The sequence below is a fragment of the Danio aesculapii genome, chromosome 25, assembly GCF_903798145.1.
Source record: "Danio aesculapii chromosome 25, fDanAes4.1, whole genome shotgun sequence".
Classification (NCBI taxonomy): Eukaryota; Metazoa; Chordata; class Actinopteri; order Cypriniformes; family Danionidae; genus Danio; species Danio aesculapii.
Window position 1 is genome coordinate 13,035,153 of NC_079459.1, and position 19,364 is coordinate 13,054,516.

A 19,364-nucleotide genomic window follows, 5' to 3' on the forward strand; every position below is an offset into this window, starting at 1 on the left:
AAGCCTCTCTAAGAAACATTAGCAAAGCTTTTCAACTTTTTATCTCCTACTCCACTCCTTAAAGTTAAGATCTAGATTTACATTATTTTCCTCAATGTCCATTATCATGACATTCTGTTCCCTCCTAATTACATTTAATAAACATTTCTTTACAATATGCTCTATTTGTTCCTCTTCATTACAATAATTACAGTTTCCACTTGGATGTCTCCCTATATTAAACAGCCCACTATTCAGAGCAGTGTGTCCAAACCTTAACCTTGATGGTTTCCTCACATTTATTTCTCCCTACTGTTCTGTTTTTACCTACAATTCTCTGGATCATGTAATACCATCTTCCTGTTCTCTCTTCCCCCCTTTTCTTTTGCCATCTCTCCCTCACATATTGTCGAATTAAAGTCTTCATTTATTTTTTACAAGGTCTTAAAAACATGTCAATATCTGATTTTTTTGGGGGGCCTCCTTTGCATCTTCATCTGTTTGTTCATTAAATTATAACATGTGCTGGAACCCAAATAAAAGCTAAAATGATCTCCATCTGTTGAATTCTAAATATTGTCTGTAAATTTTGAATCAAAATATCTGATCTACAATTTGAATATCCCGATTTAATTGTTATTAAAGATGAACTCGAATCTGAACAGATAATCGTCTTCTTTGGTTTGTTTTCTTCTACCCTCTGTAATGCCAATGAAATTGCAATCATTTCACCTGTATACATTGACAATTTATCTGATATTCTTTTGTTGGTCTTATATTCTTATGTTAAAAACTGACAGTCCTACTTTATTTTTCATATTTTTTGAAGCATCAGAATAAATTTGAACATATTTATCACAATTTCTTTTCATGTGTTTTTATGTATCTTGTGCATTGGGTTTTGAATAATCTCTTCCTTCTTTATTTAACAGTGACATCTACTGTGGGTTGCGGGATTAACCATAATGGGACTGTTGACCAAGGCACTGTAGGACTTATTGATATTTCATTCAAATCCAATTCTTTAATTATTGGAAGTATAGCCCAACCAAAGTTTTTAATTTCAATCTTTCTTTTCTCCTATACTTTTAACAATATTCTTGATTTATGCTGCTGGTTGTGCCCCATGATATTAACCCAATACCTTAAAAACATCTCAGTTCTCCTGATGTCTGAAGGCATTTCCCCCATTTCAACTTGAAGAGCTGCAATTAATGTGGATTTCACTGCTCCTGTACACAATCTTAAAGCCTTATATTGAGCCTTGTCTATTTCTTTTAATAACTATTTGCAGCAGACTGGTATACAATGCACCCATAATCAAACATAGATCTCATCAAACCTGTGTATTTCTCTCAACTCTACTGTATAAACTGCCCTTTTCTTACCCGTTAGACATCTCATCACATTTTTTTGCTTTTATCAACCGTTTTTGTATATGTGTTTTAAAAGTGAGTTTTTCATCAAACCACATACCTAAAAATTTAAAACATTACACTATATTTCATGCCCATATAATTTCAACCTATTCTCTTCAGTATTTGTGCATTTTTAAAAAATGCATTGCCTTTATTTTTTCAATCGAAAATCTAAACCCCTACTTGTATGACCATCTTTCTACCTTTGTGATTGTCTCTTGTATTTTTTTTTCTAATCAATACTATGTTCCTTACTCTTTTCTAAATTGCCCCATCATCTCCATAAAGAGATACTTCCATTTCCTTTTCAATATCTGAAAAAACATCATTGGCATAATTGAAAATAAAAAGGACTAATTATAATTATATAATAATATATACTTTAATATTATATAATTATTCTTCCTTGTGGTGTACCATTTTCTATTTTTTTTTCTATCCTTGACAATTCTTGACCAACATTTACCTCAATAGTTCTTTCTCATTTTTCCTTTAACTCCTGCCAATCTCAACTTAATTGTTAATCCTTCCTTCCACATCACACCGTAAGCTTTTTCAATGTCAAAAAATACTGAAATAACATTTTTTCTAATAACCTGAGCTCTACGAATTTCATTTTTCAAACACACAGTCAGATCTATGGTACTTCTCCCTTTCCTCCTTTCCCTCCCTTTGATAGTTTCTTATATATCTTTTAGTTTCCATATAATATGTTAGCCTTTGATTAAAATTTTTTTCCATAATCTTACTTAAATGAGATGTCAAAGATATCGGCCTATAATCACTTGGAACTTTTCCTTCCTTATCTGCTTTACAGATTGGAATCACCACTGCTTCTTTCTAGATCTCTGGCACTTTTCTTTTTTTCCACACTTTATTGTATAAATCTAATAAAATACCTTTTGACAAATAACTTTTCACATTTGATCTTTACCTGGTGCTGATAATTTGGTATTACTCAAAGCCTTATTTAACTCTTCAATAGTTAATGGTAAATTGAGTATTTTGTCATCTTCCTCCTCCTCATCCCTCATTAATTCTTTGAATTTTAATGTTGTTTCTTCCTTTCCTTTCTGTCCTTCTTCACTAATTTTTTCTAAACTATGGATTTTGCTAAAAGATTTCACTAACATTTCAGCTTTTTCTTTTTCTGTAATAGCTATATCTTCCTTATTAACTAACGTTGGATATATAAACTCTCTCCTAACTCCATTCATTTTCCTTATCATGCCCCATACTTAAATAAAATAGCTGTTTCTCTCCCTACAGAGTTACAAAATACTCTCCAATATTCTCTTTTTGCTATTTTGATAGTTCTTCTTACATTCACCTGCAACTTTTCTCATTTAATTAAATTCTTAAAGTTATGTGACCTTTTAAGTATTTTAAATGACTTATTTCTTTCCTTTATTATCTTGGAGCATAACTCTGTCCACCAAGGAATTATCTTTTGTTTCTTACACCCACTACTTGATTGTTTTACTGCCATTATTATAGCTCCACTAATATCCTGATTAAATTCGTCTATGTCCTTTTCAATAATATTTATTTTCATTGTCTTATTACTTATTTCCTTACATTTTTTCCAAATAGTTTCTCTAAAAAAAACATCTAGCCGGTCCATTTGATTCACTTACCACATTTCTTACTCCTATATCTATAAAAATTGGGTAGTGATGCCTTTCTATTGTACTATATTTTTTAACTTCCCAATTACATATTCCTGTTAACATTTCAGACATAATTGTAATGTCAACTGCTGTTTTCTTCCCATTTACCACATTTATTCTAGTGCCCTCTCCATTATTTACACAAACAAATTTTTTATTTTCCATTAATTCCTCTATTACTTCCCCATTTGAATCATTAAATGAATCCCATATTGCATTGTGACCATTAAAATCCCCACAACAAATACTTTTATCCTGTAATTGTGTTTTGAGTTCCTCAAAATTTTCCATTGATAACTTTTTACATGGAATATAAAAATCAACTATTTTTGCACTTCCTTCATATGTCCAAACCTCGATAATTATAAAATCCAATTCTTTACCTTTTGATTTACATTAAAACACATATTCTGTTTAATACAAATACAACATCCTCCCCCGTTACCATTTACTCTGCCCCTCCTGATAATAACATAACTAAAACAAAATCTAAAGGTTTCAACCAAGTTTCTTGTATACATATAATTTCTGGTTTAATTTACAACTCTCTGATAACAATTTTAAACTCCTGCCCATTTGCGATATAAGACTTTTAGCATTCCATTGAATTAAAAACATATACTCTATCCAGTCTTGCCTTCTCATTCAAGTCTTCTGGTTATTTGTTCCCTTGAGAGAGATCTTACTCAGGACTTTTTCTGCATCTTTTGTGATTACTTTATTTTTCTCTGTTTTATGCTTGACTTCCTCAGTACAACTTATGACATATGCTATAAAAAGAATCACATTTTCTAAGTTTACTGCCACTGTGACCATATCTCTGACACTTATAGTATCTCAGAGGAGGAGGAACAAATGCTCTAAAATTGTAGCTCATGTATTCTATTTTGATCCTTTCTGGAAGTTTTTAATCCTGGAATTCAAAAAGCACAGACATACTTGGTACTCTTTTTACATTTACATTTTTATTTAGTCTTTTTACACTCTTCACCATGCCTCAGTATATTCTTCACTCCCCGTGTCCTGAATTGGCCATTAAATTTTTTTGTCCACAACAGTCTTTTACACACATTTCCTATGAGCATTGCTTCATTTCTTTGTTCTTCTGATTTACAAATAATCAATTTGTTTCCATCATAGAGAATTTTCGCCATTTCTATTTCCCCTAATTTCTTTTTGTAAGTGCTATTGGGCTTAAGCCAACATGATCTTCCTTTTTCTCCATCACCAGAATTATTTAAAATTGTTTCTTATCCAGCTTTCGCTGAATCATTCTTATATTTTCTTCAAAACTATTTTCCTCCAATCCCCTTTTCCTATGTATGCCCACCCTGAATTCTCTCTGATTCCCATACCTTTCCACCTCCTACCGCCATCCATTCTTCACTTTCCATATCATCCTCCACATACCATGATCCTTCTCTTCTGACCCATTCACTAACCAGTTCATGCCTTCTGCTTTCCTCCGGGTTTGCATTCTCTTAAAATTTTCGTTCAACTTTTTTGGATGTAATAGAATTACTGTTTGTTTTGGCCTGCCACCCAACCACGGGCGCCGCCATCTTCCTCCAGGTATTAAATGGCCCGTTTCCATTGATTGGTACAGTACGGTATAGTATGGGTCGGTACGGGTCACCTTTATCAGTCTTGCATTTCCACTGCCTAAAGAGTACTAAGGGTACCCTTTTGATTGGCGTGGTGTACGACAGAAAGTTTCAGTCGACATCATTCTCGCTCAAGGAAATGTCAACATAAAGCCGTACGGGTCACTCACATATCATCAGAGAGGCACTTCTCATAAAACAGATACTATAAACACATAAATACTTGTGTAGAAATGTTCATTAATAACGTTTCTATGAACATAATTTGAATACCACTGGAGATTAATGATGGTGCGGAATAGCCTACTGCAACGTCTGCAATTATATAAAACAAATAAATATATGCAACATACTGTATGAACACAGACCCTTACAGTCTCCGATATGTTACCAATTACAGAAAAACTACACACAGCATACATTTAGTCCTTATTTGGGTTCAAAAACAACACACAACATATAGTCCATAGTCAGTGCAAACCTTTCATCTGTAGTTTTAATCTTCGCCAACACATGTAGCCTCTGTTAAAAAGTAATTCTGTCATTTTGAGTTCATAATAGTCCAAAAGGCGATGATAAACGTGGCAGTTTGTTCATGATTCAGGTTTCTGAAACAATTTGCTGTTTTGTTTTGTCGGGCTTCTCCTTTGTTTTTTGGTGCTTCACTTTTGCGTTTGTCCTTTTCTTTTCTGAAAGGATTAGGTGTCGGAAAACACTTCTATAATCATGTGCACGTTATTATCATCAGCTGTCACTCAAGTGGCCACGCCCTTAATTATTCAGACTTAATAAAACTTAATAAAAACAAAACGGATGAGTTATAAAAAAATTCACCCCCCTTACTGTTGTCATTAAGGGTAATCATGGCTATATGCACCAAAGCCATCTTTTGTACCAGGCTGTAAACCTGTTTTTATCAGCTGTAAAATTGGCCAATTTACCAATGCAGTCGGAAACCATTTGGATTTCCTGGAGCCAGCCCCCCAAGGCGAGTCGATGAATTGCAGTTTTAGTTACTTCCAAATTGGCTTCCCGAGGGAGAGCAGGAGGTTGCCGCTTGGTACAAACCCCAGTTCCCATGACTCTGCCCCCTTGTCAAATCAGGACCAGAAAGACAAACGCACAGAAATGTGAAGTCCAAAGAGAAAACAGTATCGCAAACTCACGACTGACTGAAAAGCCACAAATAACACGACTTTACACTTTCCATTTGCGTGCAATGCTTACGCCAAAATCCATTTTTGCGTGCATATGATACGCCAATTCTCCCCATTCGCTTCTGTTGAGAACAGATGCGTACAAATACCACGCACCAACTCTACGGCGATGACGTCATGAACAAGACGCTCGGTTCCAACGCACAGTTCACCTGATGAGGGTCCATATTGCAGCAAGTAAGTCTTTTTTTCTCCTTTTTGTAAAGAAATCACGGCGTTAACCGTAATATTTTGATAGATTTGATGTATCTGCATCACGTCACACGGAGTCGTGTGTTAGAAACGGCAGATTGTGCGTTCAAAGTTGTTATTCAAGTGGTCGTTCGGTTAGCACAGCTGGTAGCCTAGCATCCACAGCCTGTTGCCATTGGTGATACAAAATTAATTTTATCATGTTGTGATATAATTAGATGTTTTTAAACATCAGAGATGTCGGCAGATCTACAAATTAAATCATATGCATGCATTTTTTTAATGAATCTTTAATATAACTCGGGCACAACGTTTCCGGTTCTTCTTCGCTGATTTCGTTATATAATCAATTACGGATATATAACGCTGTTTATTCTAAATTATAATCAACGCTTGTGTAAATCGGTGGAGGTAATTCGCTATCATAAATTAATTATTGGGGAAATGATTCGTTCATCTTGCTGGACGAGATTTAAAGATTCGAATCAGTTGAAAGTGAGTTGGGACACACGCAGGCATCATTAGTTGCGTGCAGATCGATGATCTCGTATTATGCTTCTTTTCCAGAACATTTTTGTCTCATCGTAGATTATCAGCATATGATTTTACCTAAAGGAAATTAAAGCAAGAATAACAGTAGTCTTCGTCTCAAAAAGAAAAAGTAGAATATATATATGTATATATATATATATATATATATATATATATATATATATATATATATATATATATATATATATATATATATATATATATATATGAATAACATGAACAAAGGAACACATTTCTGAGTTAATGTATGACTGTTATAATGAGAATGAATAGTTTAATATGTGTAATAATAATGAATAATATTTATGTGCAAAACGACTCAAATTTAAGAGTTACAAAGTTACAATACTATTTATTATATATGTGTATATTATTTATATATAAGGGACATAAAATATAACAATGGTAACAAAAAGGATTGTAACTTAATGCTTACATTTGAGTCGTTTTGCACATAAATATGTAACTGTTCATTCTCATTATAACAGTCATACATTAACTCAGAAATGTGTTCCTTTGTTCATGTTCATTATATATATATATATTAGGAATACGACATTTTGTTAAATGGGAAATTGATTATTATAAATTGTTTTTCTTTTGTTTGTAGATAAATGCCCGGAGCTTCAACATTTGGGAAGTGCTCCATTGTGTGGAAAAACTCAACAGTGCAAATAGAAGATGCCCAAAGGTAAATAATGTAAAATAGGCTGCATGAAACAGCAAACTTCCATTTTAATGAATTCAAGCCAGAGTAATTTATTCCAAAATCAAATAGTCTTCATACACTTGTTATGACTGACATAACATGTCATAGTTCCAGGGTCCAAACACTCTATACTGTGATGCTCAATAGTGTGCTTTACTGCTTTTGGAAAATCATGATTTATATCATGCATAATATCAGATCGCCTGGTTGTGATAAAATGTTTTAAATCATTAAAATATTTGTGTTTGGGAATCAGCAAATTGAGATAATGTAGTAAAGACTGGTTTTAAAAGAGGTTGGCTGAAATGTGTGATCTGACTAAACTGAATATAATAGAAACAGCTATTTTCTCAATTTTAATGAGTATAGGCTTGGACGTGGAAACCATATTCCATACGCCACAACTCACCAGGCAGGTGGACTTTAAATATGTCAGTTCTTGAAAGCCAAATAATTAAAACTTATTTTAAAAACTAGAGTTTGTAACTTAAAGATAATAATATAAAGTAATATTTGTAGAAATGTTTCGTTTACAAATTTGCTCCACAGTAGGTGTTTTCCAAAACGTACTTATTGATGTTGATGTCTGACTGTTTGTTCCTGTAAATAATTCCCTCTTAGATAGTTATGTTTTACAGGTAACTAATTATTGCAGTGATTCTAGTGTGGTCACTCAGTCCATTGAGATTTTCTATAATATGATTACCACATTTAAGAAAATAACTAATAAAAGTTCAAGAAAAAAATCTTCACTTGTACATGCAGTAGTGACAACTTAAATCATTCAAATAGTCAATAATGGACATGCATAATTTCTGTTCAAATGTGTACATTACTAATTAGGTTTGTAGCATCATGGGTATATTATTACAATATTCAATTTCTTTTAACTTGTTATCCAGTTAATTATATCCTTATTATAAAAGTGGTAGAAAATCAGCAATGCTTGATCAAATAGAGCACAGTTCACAGCCTATTGTGTCACTCTCTCTCTCTCTTTTTTTCTATAGCTCTCTCTTGGTCAGTGTGGGAAACTGCTGGACCTGAAGTGCAGGAACATAGCACAGATAAAGGTGTTCTGGAGCCAAGCACAGGAATGGGCCAAAAAAAATCATCAAATCAAGCAAAAGCTTTTGGTAATAAAATGTTATTCTTCCTCTTTTATATAGAATAGGGAATTTTATTAACATTGTGCAGGGAAGCAACAACTGTGCTGATTTCATGCAATAGTGTGCAATGAAATCATCAACCCAAATATCATTTCAGTATATTAGAATCTACACAAAATCTTGCCCTGCCTATAAAATAATAATGAATAATAACTAATCATTTCAGTGGCGTTATACTGTATGTAAGGCTACTTCACACAGAGTTGACACTTACACTTTTTGATTTCTGGTCATGCAGTGAATAGGTGTTCCTGCTACTGATGTTGTGCAGATTCTTTCACAGATAGGTTTGCTCAGGTGCTTTACCTCTATAAAACACATACTAAGAACAGTGGACTGTTCTCTTACCTTTTTAATGACAACTTTTATGTAAATAATAATAACCATGGCCGCACTTCCCGAAAACTTGTTCTTGCTATGTTGTTTTGCAAGTTATACCTGAAGTTGTAACTTATGATTAACATGTTTCCTGCAACATTTTTATTTAACCATACTTTCTGTAAATCATAGCTTTCTAATGTTGTATGTAAAAAAAGATAGACCTGACATATACTGCACAAGCTGGATATATCTCTTCATACTCTTGATTGTGGGTCGAGAGTAAAGAGAGAGATCATTGTTGAGTCTTTCTTGCTCTGCAGATGCTAACCTTATTACTAAATATCTCATCTTATAAGTCATGGTTCAACTCAAATATCTTGAACTAATGATAAAAAATCTAATTGCAAATAAAATGCAATCACTCATTTACATATTAAAAGAAGCACCCAAATATGCATAAATTATGTACCAAGTTTGTATTTTGCTTGAGTGGTCATTAAATGTGTAGGATCTGGATTAAGTAAAGAGTATCCAATTTTTAACCAGTTCAGAACTACCACCATAGACAGTGCCACACAAGATCGGAAAAGGTATACCTTTATTTAAGAAAAAAACACTTTATTGGTAGTGCGAGAGACATTATCAGGTAGTGGGCTCCAAGTCTTTCTTACCTTAGAAATGTTTTTTTAATATATTTTTTTCTCTGTTTAGATGTAAAAACCTAAGCATTTAATTAGCTTAGAAATGATTTTAACCTGCAGTTTATACAGTGTAACCTTTATAAGTTTTCTACATCTTTGCCTCATATTAAATTAGACGTGGTAAAGAACTTATGCCTTGAAAAGACCCAAATCAACAATGTGCTAACAGAGAGGATATTTAAACATCTTGGTAAGTACCAGCGAATTCACAAGAGCTTGCGTATGATAAGCCAGTCAGGATCACACCTGTAGTGTTGGGTTTACTACTGTTACATCAAGGTGGAATGGTTTGTATTTACAGAATTGTTCTTTTTTCTTCACAGCTTGCCAGTTTCACAGCACATTGGACATTTTCCAGTACAATACGTGTGCAAGACATGTGAAAACAAGGTTAGTAGTTATACAATATAACTGCATTGTGTGAATAAATGTAAAATATCCTACAACAAGAGAATTCTGCTAAAATGTATGCCTTTCTCAGAAAAGTAAAAAAAAAAGAGTTAAAATATTTGTAGCTACAATGCTTTAAATACAGAAGCAAACATTTAATGTTTGGGGGATTTATATGTTGTCTGATTTTGGTTGGTTGTGTGAAGGATTTGAATTAAATACTTTTGTTTTCTGATAGTGTCTTCCTAAGGGCTGTAAAGAAGTAATGTTCATTAGTACCCATGTCCATGATGGTAATCTCACCTTTCTTGGTTAAATGGCACATCATTTGTCTTTAAAAGGACAGATGAAACCTATTTAATTTAGCATGAATTGGGTGTTATTTACATGTGTGTGTATATAATAGGTAACTGGACCACTGTTGTAGGCTCATTTTGATGGACTGAGACAACACTTTGTCACAACTACAGCTCAACTTATGTACTCCTTTTAAGTGGCATTTTGTTAAACAATGACTGATCCATAAACGATATGCTTTGTTATTTTCTTAAGTACTTACTGTCATAATTGAATATTCAGTTGGAAGGGGATGTACTTCATATCACACAAAATATGATTGGATTTACAATATGGGTTTTACATTTCAATGAAAACAAGTTACAGCATCATATAAACAGCCTTCAATGTCAACTATAATTTAGATGTCCAGCCCATTTGTAGAAGTGTTCATAAACCATGTCAGAATCTACAATTGTTTGTAACATATTTCCGAAACTAAACGTATAATATCTGTTTGTTTATTTTGCCATTTCTTTCAGCCAAAAGACCTGGCCCCCAGCTTGAGAACCACAGGAGAACATAGATGGTGACTGTGTCATAAAGGAAGTCTACTAATAGATCTGTTGTCAGCTTGGTGGTGCAAAGAAAAAAAAACTTCTTCCCATGAAACTGAGTTGTGTGGACAACAATAAATTTAGAATAGAATGAAATGAGTATATTCTTCTATGTGAAACTACTTTCACACAATCTACATTGTAGAAATGCTGTACAAAACAAGATGAATTGAAATGAGTGTGTAGAAGTCCATTCATTCATTAATTTTCCTCGGCTAAGTCTGATTTATCAGGGGTTTGCCACAGTGGAATGAACCGCCAACTCCACTGGCAAATGTTTTACGCAGCAGATGCCCTTTTAGCCACAACCCAGTACTGGGAAACACCCATACACACTTATTCACAGACACACTCATCCACTATGGCCAATACAGCATGTGTTTGGATTGGAGCACCCGGAGTAAACCCACACAAACACAGAGAACATGCAAACTCCACACAGACACGCCAACTGACCCAGCCAGGATTCGAACCAGCGACTTTCTTGCTGTGAGGTGACCGCTGAGCCACAGTGCTGTCCTGCTTGGATGTTAATAAAGTATTTTGTGAATTAAAGTCATGTTGTAGGATTTGTACTTTATTTATACACTCTTAAGTGCTAGTCTAGTAACAGTTGAACTTTGAGCTCTGTCTGGGCCCAGTGTTTGACACTGAACACTGTTTTTATAGAAGCTTTAGAACATCTTTAGCAGTGCTTTGGTCATATTCAAGGTATAGCCATTTTTGATATTATGAATACGTTTCTGTTAACACTAACCACATTACTGAATCAGTAGTACACTATATTTTTTCTGCATACAATGAAATCCCAAGTTTGTAAAATAATTAAATAAAAGAAAAAACATAGTGTGATCTGATTTAACAAAGTTAATCATATAAAAGTTAGTCAAAACACACGTCAATTATTTATTTATATATATATATATATATATATATATATATATATATATATATATATATATATATATATATATATATATATATATATATATATATATATAAATATATATATATATATACATATACATATATATACTGTATATGTCAAATTAAAACAGTGTGCCACAAACAGTATGCATTTAATTTCCACAGTCTTAAGTTTATGTAAATTATCTATAGCTTTAGTTCGTTGCTATGGTGATTGACGCTTCTAGCCATATTTGCATAGCTTTGACGTACACAAAAGTATTATTTTTTCATTGATAACTCAATTATATTGTATGTTATTGTTAATGATTTAATTTTGTATTATTTTCCGTTAGAGTCTTCAATGTATTTTTTGTGTAGTGTAAAATTGCGGAAGTGCTGTGGGCGGAGTTAGCGCGTTTTACACCTAATTTGTCTCAAATGTCTGAAATGAACCAACTTATTTACTTTTTGTTGACATAGCCAAGCTACGTATCGTGTAACCACTTTTTTGATTGCACTAGATCGTTTATTTATGCAGTAGATATATATTTTTGTAACCCTAATTTCAAACCCTACTTTGCAAACCAAAAGAACTACAAGTATGGCGCTGATTTGTATGAAACTTCGTGACGCTGCTAGTAGGAATTGTAGTTTTTTTATTTTTGTGTTTTGCTTAGAATTAGAAGTTGTAATTAGTGGGTTGACAGTTTAATGAGGGAGTTATGGAGATGGTAAACACAAATATGTTTTCAGATTTTAAATATCTTATTGTTAAATGGGATTAAATCAATTATAACCATATTTTACAGCGCCCCCAGTTGGTGCCCAATGCTGACTGTACTCACAAGATTCCTAAGATCAAGAGCTCTCCTTTATAGCTGGGCCTATGTGTGTAGGCTCCTTTTTTTGCTGAATTAGAAGCCTTCAAACATGCACCAAAGTACGGATTTGATGCTTTTTCAAAGCAGGGGACATGTAAAATGTTCATACCAACATATGCTACTCTTCAGGTCAATACCTTTCCAACAGTGCATTTGTTTCTGGTCTACAAAAAAAAAAAAAAAAAAAAAAAAAACTATATATATATATATAATTTTACAGACACATGCCATCTCAGGTTTAGTTTCAGAGCACTTTGAATATTCAACATATTAAGTGTGTGTGTGTGTGTGTGTGTGTGTGTGTGTGTGTGTGTGTGTGTGCGTGTGTGTGTGTTTGTTTCTGACTATTAAACAAAATAACAACCCCACAACATGAGGAATGCATGGTCCACAGGCACACACAAACACACCTTCTGAGGACATTCTCTAGCCCCTTCCCTTAACCATCACAGCTAAATATGTGCCTAACATAACCTTAACTTAACCTTTAAATCATATTTTTTTTCACCCTCAAAGTTCTTTCCATGAGTGTCAGATTGCCAACATCTCTTCATTTTACTGTCTTGATCCTCATTTTGTTGGTCCAATACTCAAATCAGCTTCACAAAGACTGAGACAAACAAACACACAGAGATGGGTTTTCATATTTTGAGGGGATTTTTATACTGTACATTATACATTTTATTACACATTTATATTCTTTCTCTCCTACATTAAACCTCCTCTTAAACATTGTTGGGTAATGTAATTTGAAAAATAACTATTTACTGATTACATTAATTAGTGTTTAAATGACTATTGTTATTGGGTGAAAATAAATGTAACTACTTGACGTAGTACAACAAACCATAATAAATCATATGACAGTCTGAAATGTCCAATGCAGATGATCTGAAACTGAAATATTCTGCATCAGTTTATGACTTCATTTTCTTCTTCTGCTTATGGTATTCATAAAATCTACATTCTTCATTTTAAAGCAGATGTTCTGCACAATATTTTAGGAAAAAAAGAGAATAAAGTACTCTGCTTCTGTAAATTTCTTACTTTACTTTTCCAGTGGTTCAGTATTATTTTAAACTAGTTATTACACTCAACACCTCTTGCGCTGTTGTTCTCTTTGTAGTGTAAGTGTGATAAATCTATCTTACTATGACAGTGTAACTGGGACTTTCAATGTTCCAACATCAAAATCAAAGTCAGCTTTATTGTCAATTCAACCACATGTACAGGACATACAGAGAATCAAAACCCTCAGACCCGAACATATAACATTAATACAAAAAGGAGAATTCTGAAAAGAAATTACAATAAATACAATTACATGTATAATCTAAAAATACAAGTAAAATAAAAATATATAAACAATACAATAAGGATACAATACAATAAACAAAAACAATAAACAATACAATAAGGGCATATGGCAAGCAGAGCAAACTAGAGTTGTGCAGATGCAAAACGGTATATAATGCAAAAGTACAGTGCAAAACAGTAGATACGGTAGAGCAAAAAGCTTGTAAACATGATAATGATGATAAAGTGACAGTGTCTTAATAGTATACAGGGAGATAGTATGAGATAACTAGCAGTAACATGTAAGTAGTTCAAGTTAAATCTTAAAGTGTCCAGTTCATTCTTTTGTCAAGGCCTGGATTTTGATTAACAGAAGTCAATCCAATAGTTTAATGACAAATTAAATGTGTATTTCATATCTACAGCTTTAAGCAAGAATTTACAGACATTTGAGATCCAAAAGTTTTGCAGAGCAGAAACAATACAAACATATAGTTCCTGATAATACAGCAGTGTAAATCAGCATGTTGTTACAAAGGTAAAGAACTGCATATTTCTGTCATCAGTTTTAACTAGGGCTGCACAATATATCGTCTCAGCATCCATATCACAATGTGATCATTCACAGTAGTCACGTCACAGGATCTGCAATGTCAAGTTCAGCTTCAGTTTATTTATCCTTCAGGAAATCTGAGTGGATCTATAGCTGATCAGGAACCATATTGTTGAGTGATTGTGAAGTTTGACCTTAATAGGGTGAACGAGTGCTTGTTTGCTTTGTTTAAGGCCTATGACTGTAAGATTTCAAGTGCATTTAAATCATTTGTGTACAAGAAATGATAGCAATAAAAATGCATTTGCATTTAACTTTTATACAGTGAAGATCATTTGCTTATGTTTGATTATTGACTTTATTCTCAAATACAGTGAGACTCACCAAAAGAGTTAAATTAATTACATTTCATTTGTGCAGATTATCTGGCCTACAAAATCATCCCAACTGATATAAAATGAGGAGTTATTTCCAAACTGAGCTATTCAATTCATCTAGTGAAATAATTAATCATATAGCAACAAATATCACAGAAAAACTCTCGCAATGTCGGATTTTTCCAATATCGTGCAGAGTGTTAACGTCAGTGAATTTAATCAGCTCCTTTAGCTTTAATGGTCTTTAAAAAAACTCAACTTTCAAACTAAATCAAATATATATATTTAAAGAGATGTTTCTGAAGTCTAGAAACCAAAGCGATCCCACCGCTGTATCATACTCATCCTCATCTTCATCCTCAGAGCTAATGTCATCATCCAAGTCCATTTCCCTTTCCTCTTCTTCCATCAGGTTAGGAGTTGAGTCCATAATCCCTCTGTATGTGCACGCTACAGTCTGCTGCTGTTTCAGTCTGAGCTCCTGCAGTCTTTTCTTCAGTACACAAAGAGGCCCTTGGACCCATCCTCTGTGAATGCGTTCGGATAACCTATAAGTCCACACATAAAGAGTATTGGGATTACGGTCACACTTCACATTTGATCAGAGAGACCTTATTTACATTACAAACAAATTGTACATTTAAAGACTTTAAATAGAAGAATAATTAGATGACAGTGTTTTGGCTATTTATTAAACCAGAATAATGGCTTTTCACTTCACAACCATATGACCTGTGAATTTTAAAGAGAAGATTTACCCTTACTTCCTGCTTGTCCACACTGAAACAGTGGCGTGTGTGTGTGCGTGCGTGCGTGTATGTATGTGTGTGTGTATGCATGTACAGCTGCAGTCCAAATTATTAGCCCTCCTGTGAATTTTATTTTTCAAATATTTCCCAAATGATGGAAGTAAATTTTCAATTTAAAAAAAACTTTATTGATACACATATAAAGTTATTGTGTGTGTGTGTGCGCGTGTATGGCGGCAAATCAATGCCAATATTAATCGAGCGCAGCGGTGATGTTTGCGCGCGAGGAGAAGTGAACCGTGAGCAGATTACAGATCTACACGCGAGAAAACTACAGCTCGCGAGCGCACAGGGGATCTTCAAGCGCGCGCTCAACGGATCCAGCGCGAAGAAAACAAGTCCCGCGCGCGCACCTCATCATCTGTGCGCACGATGTACGCTCTCGCGAGCGAGGTCATGCCTACAGCGCGCGCGCGCGATCAGTTCTCTCCGCTCGCTCGCTGGTTCTTCTCTCTGCTCGCGCGAAACATTTTGGAATTTTGTCAGTCCTGGGGCGGGACTTGGTTCACTTGTTATCTCTAGCGCTATTGGCTACTCTACCTTTCCGGAAGTTAGCCGGGATTGGACGCCGATTAAACGACGAACCATAATTCACGTGATCTTATCATCACCTTAACAAACATGGCTTCAACGGACCAGCACGTAAGTAATCATTTCATTTATTATGAAAATTATTGCCTTTGTTAGAAAAGGTAGTTATTAGAAACTTTATTAACAGGCGACCTGTTTACTGACACATTGTCTTGTTAAATCAACTAATCTACTTAATCTTTAATTTATATTTAATTTACACAAAGCAAATTAAAATTTTTATTATGCTTACTTTGTAGTCAAAGTATCAATACTTCATCAATATATGCAATTGCACCATTGAAGGTAGTAAAACTACATTATTCACAAACTAGTGTATACTTTATATTTGGTATTCTGCTCAAATAAAGTATATAGCATTGCACACTGTATTTTTTCTTTCACATTCAAGGAGAATTTTCTTGACGAGCAAAACATATTGTCTTGTTTTGAGAAATATGTTAATATTAATTGAGTTTTTGCCAATGGGGTAAGCAAAATAATCTTACGTCAAAAGAAAAAACAAGATTAATTTGCTTACCCCATTGGCAGATTATTTTGCTTGTTTTAAGGAAAAACTCACATTGGCATATTATTTCTCAAAACAAGACAATATGTTTTGCTCGTCAAGAAAATTCTTCTTGATAAGAGAGATTTTAGATATTTATACTAGAAACAAGACAAAATCTAAACAAGAAAAGCATTTTTTGCAGTGCTCCCTCTAAACAAAATTTATATAATGAAAACTTAAATGTGAAAGAAAAAATACAGTGTGCAATGCTATATACTTTATTTGAGCAGAATACCAAATATAAAGTATACACTAGTTTGTGAATAATGTAGTTTTACTACCTTCAATGGTGCAATTGCATATATTGATGAAGTATTGATACCTTGACTACAAAGTTGCTTTGTGTAAATTAAATATAAATTAAAGATTAATTAGATTAGTTGATTTAACAAGACAATGTGTCAGTAAACAGGTCGCCTGTTAATAAAGTTTCTAATAACTACCTTTTCTAACAAAGGCAATAATTTTCATAATAAATGAAATGATTACTTACGTGCTGGTCCGTTGAAGCCATGTTTGTTAAGGTGATGATTTTTTTTTAAATTTTTTTTTTTATTTATTAATATAATACATTCAAGTACAAACCATTACGGATATACAACAATCCAATACTTATAGTGTTAGTGTTGATATAAAAGTACATTACTAGGAACATAACAAACAAACAAAAAAAATAAAATAAATAAATACAATTAAATAAAAAGTAGGGGCGTGAGAGTCTTAATCAAGTAATAGAAACGAGTTCAAGGCATGTGAAAGTTTTCGGGCATTTTTGTTCCTCATGAAGTGTAAAGACCTTACGAGCATCTTCAGATCATTCCTCCATCCATTGAAATTGGGTTTCACCTTTACAAATTTACATCTATGAATGAAGTGTTTAGCTAGAATAATTAGATTATTAACCAAAAAGTCTAGATCTTTGTCTTTCAAAAATATACCAACTTTGATTGAGACCACAGTTAAGGTGTGTATTTGTATCTGTTTGGAATGCAGCAAGTTTTGAAATTCCATCCAAAAATGTTTCATAAGTTCACAGTGAAAAAACATGTTCTACACTTTCAATATCTTTCTCACAAAAACTGCATGAATTGTTTCCCCAGTTAAATTTTTCAAATAAAAAATTATTAGATGGGTATATGTCATTTAAAATTTTAAATACTACTTCTTTAGCCTTAGGAAGAACCGGATACGATAAGTAACGTTTCCTTATTCTTCTTGCTTCTTCTTCATTGAAATCTTGTAGAACATACTTTCTCCTTAATTGACATGGAAAATATTGTTTTGACAATACATTTCTAACAAACTTATTTGTAAACTGTTTGCTATTAACATTAACACCGTCAATACAGAGTGATCTCATTTCTGGTATAGTATCTGAATACAATATAAATTGTTGAACCATTGTTTGTAGGGATATTGGAATGGCCTTACTTTATTATATTCTCTAAATGAGCATGGAAGATTAAATTTAGCACATAAATCACTATAATGTAAAAATTGACCACAATTATCCATCAAATGTGATATGGCCCAAATTCCTTTTTTCGTCCAAGATCCTACAAACAAAGATTTTCGGTTACAAAGAATGTATTTATTGTTCCACAGGGGTGTATTGTGTGGAGTAAAATTATGTTTAAATAATAGATACCAGTATCGCAAAACTTGTTGATGAAAATCTGATAATTTCACAGGTAATTTGCATAAATCATAATCACAGCACAGGAGAAAATTAATACCACCCATTTTCCTGAAAACTGCATTAGGAATGGTGTACCAAAATGCATTATTCTGACTAAGAAAGGAATTTAACCATTTTAACTTAAGAACCCCATTCATCACAGAGAAATCTATAGCATTCAGACCACCCTCCTCAATATCCTTTGTTTGTTAAAGAGCCCATATTATACATGAAATAGGGTCATATTTAGGTTGTAAGGGTCTCCAACAACAGTCTAATATGCATGCAAGGTCATAAAACACTTTGATGTCCTTATAATCTGCATTTATTTTTACCTAATTATCCCAACGACTCCCATATGAATCGTTCAGCAATTCATTTGTTCCCAACCCCCTCCTCGGCGCGAAGCTAATCTGCGCTGATTGGACCGATGACAGCCTGCTGCGATTGGTCGACAGTGACAGGCTTCAGCACGAGACAGAGTGAAATGCCCAGCTGGTAATCAACTATATAAAAGTAGTCACAGTGCACACGCGCTTCATAGTGTAAGGCTTTTTTCACACACACACACAACCCTCCTCAGAAGAACTGGGGAGATCGACACGAGTCTCTCTCTCTCCCTCTCTCTCTCTCACACACACACAACGCTCCTCAGAAGAACTAGGGAAAGCGACGCGAGTCTCTCTCTCTCTCTCTCTCTCTCTCTCTCTCTCTCTCTCTCTCTCACACACACACACACACACAACGCTCCTCAGAAGAACTAGGGAAAGCGACGCGAGTCTCTCTCTCTCTCTCTCTCTCTCTCTCTCTCTCTCTCTCTCTCTCTCTCACACACACACACACACACACACACACAACGCTCCTCAGAAAAACTAGGGAAAGCGACGCGAGTCTCTCTCTCTCTC

General features: G+C 33.8%; 1 long non-coding RNA gene across 1 annotated transcript; it reads left to right on the plus strand.

The window, feature by feature from the left end:
• The first annotated feature begins 5,903 nt into the window (after nucleotides 1-5,903).
• LOC130219261 (uncharacterized) lies at nucleotides 5,904-8,425 on the plus strand. Its single transcript, XR_008836044.1, has 3 exons — nucleotides 5,904-6,065; nucleotides 7,243-7,323; nucleotides 8,352-8,425. It is a non-coding gene; the product is annotated as an uncharacterized LOC130219261 (long non-coding RNA).
• Nucleotides 8,426-19,364: the final 10,939 nt, after the last annotated feature.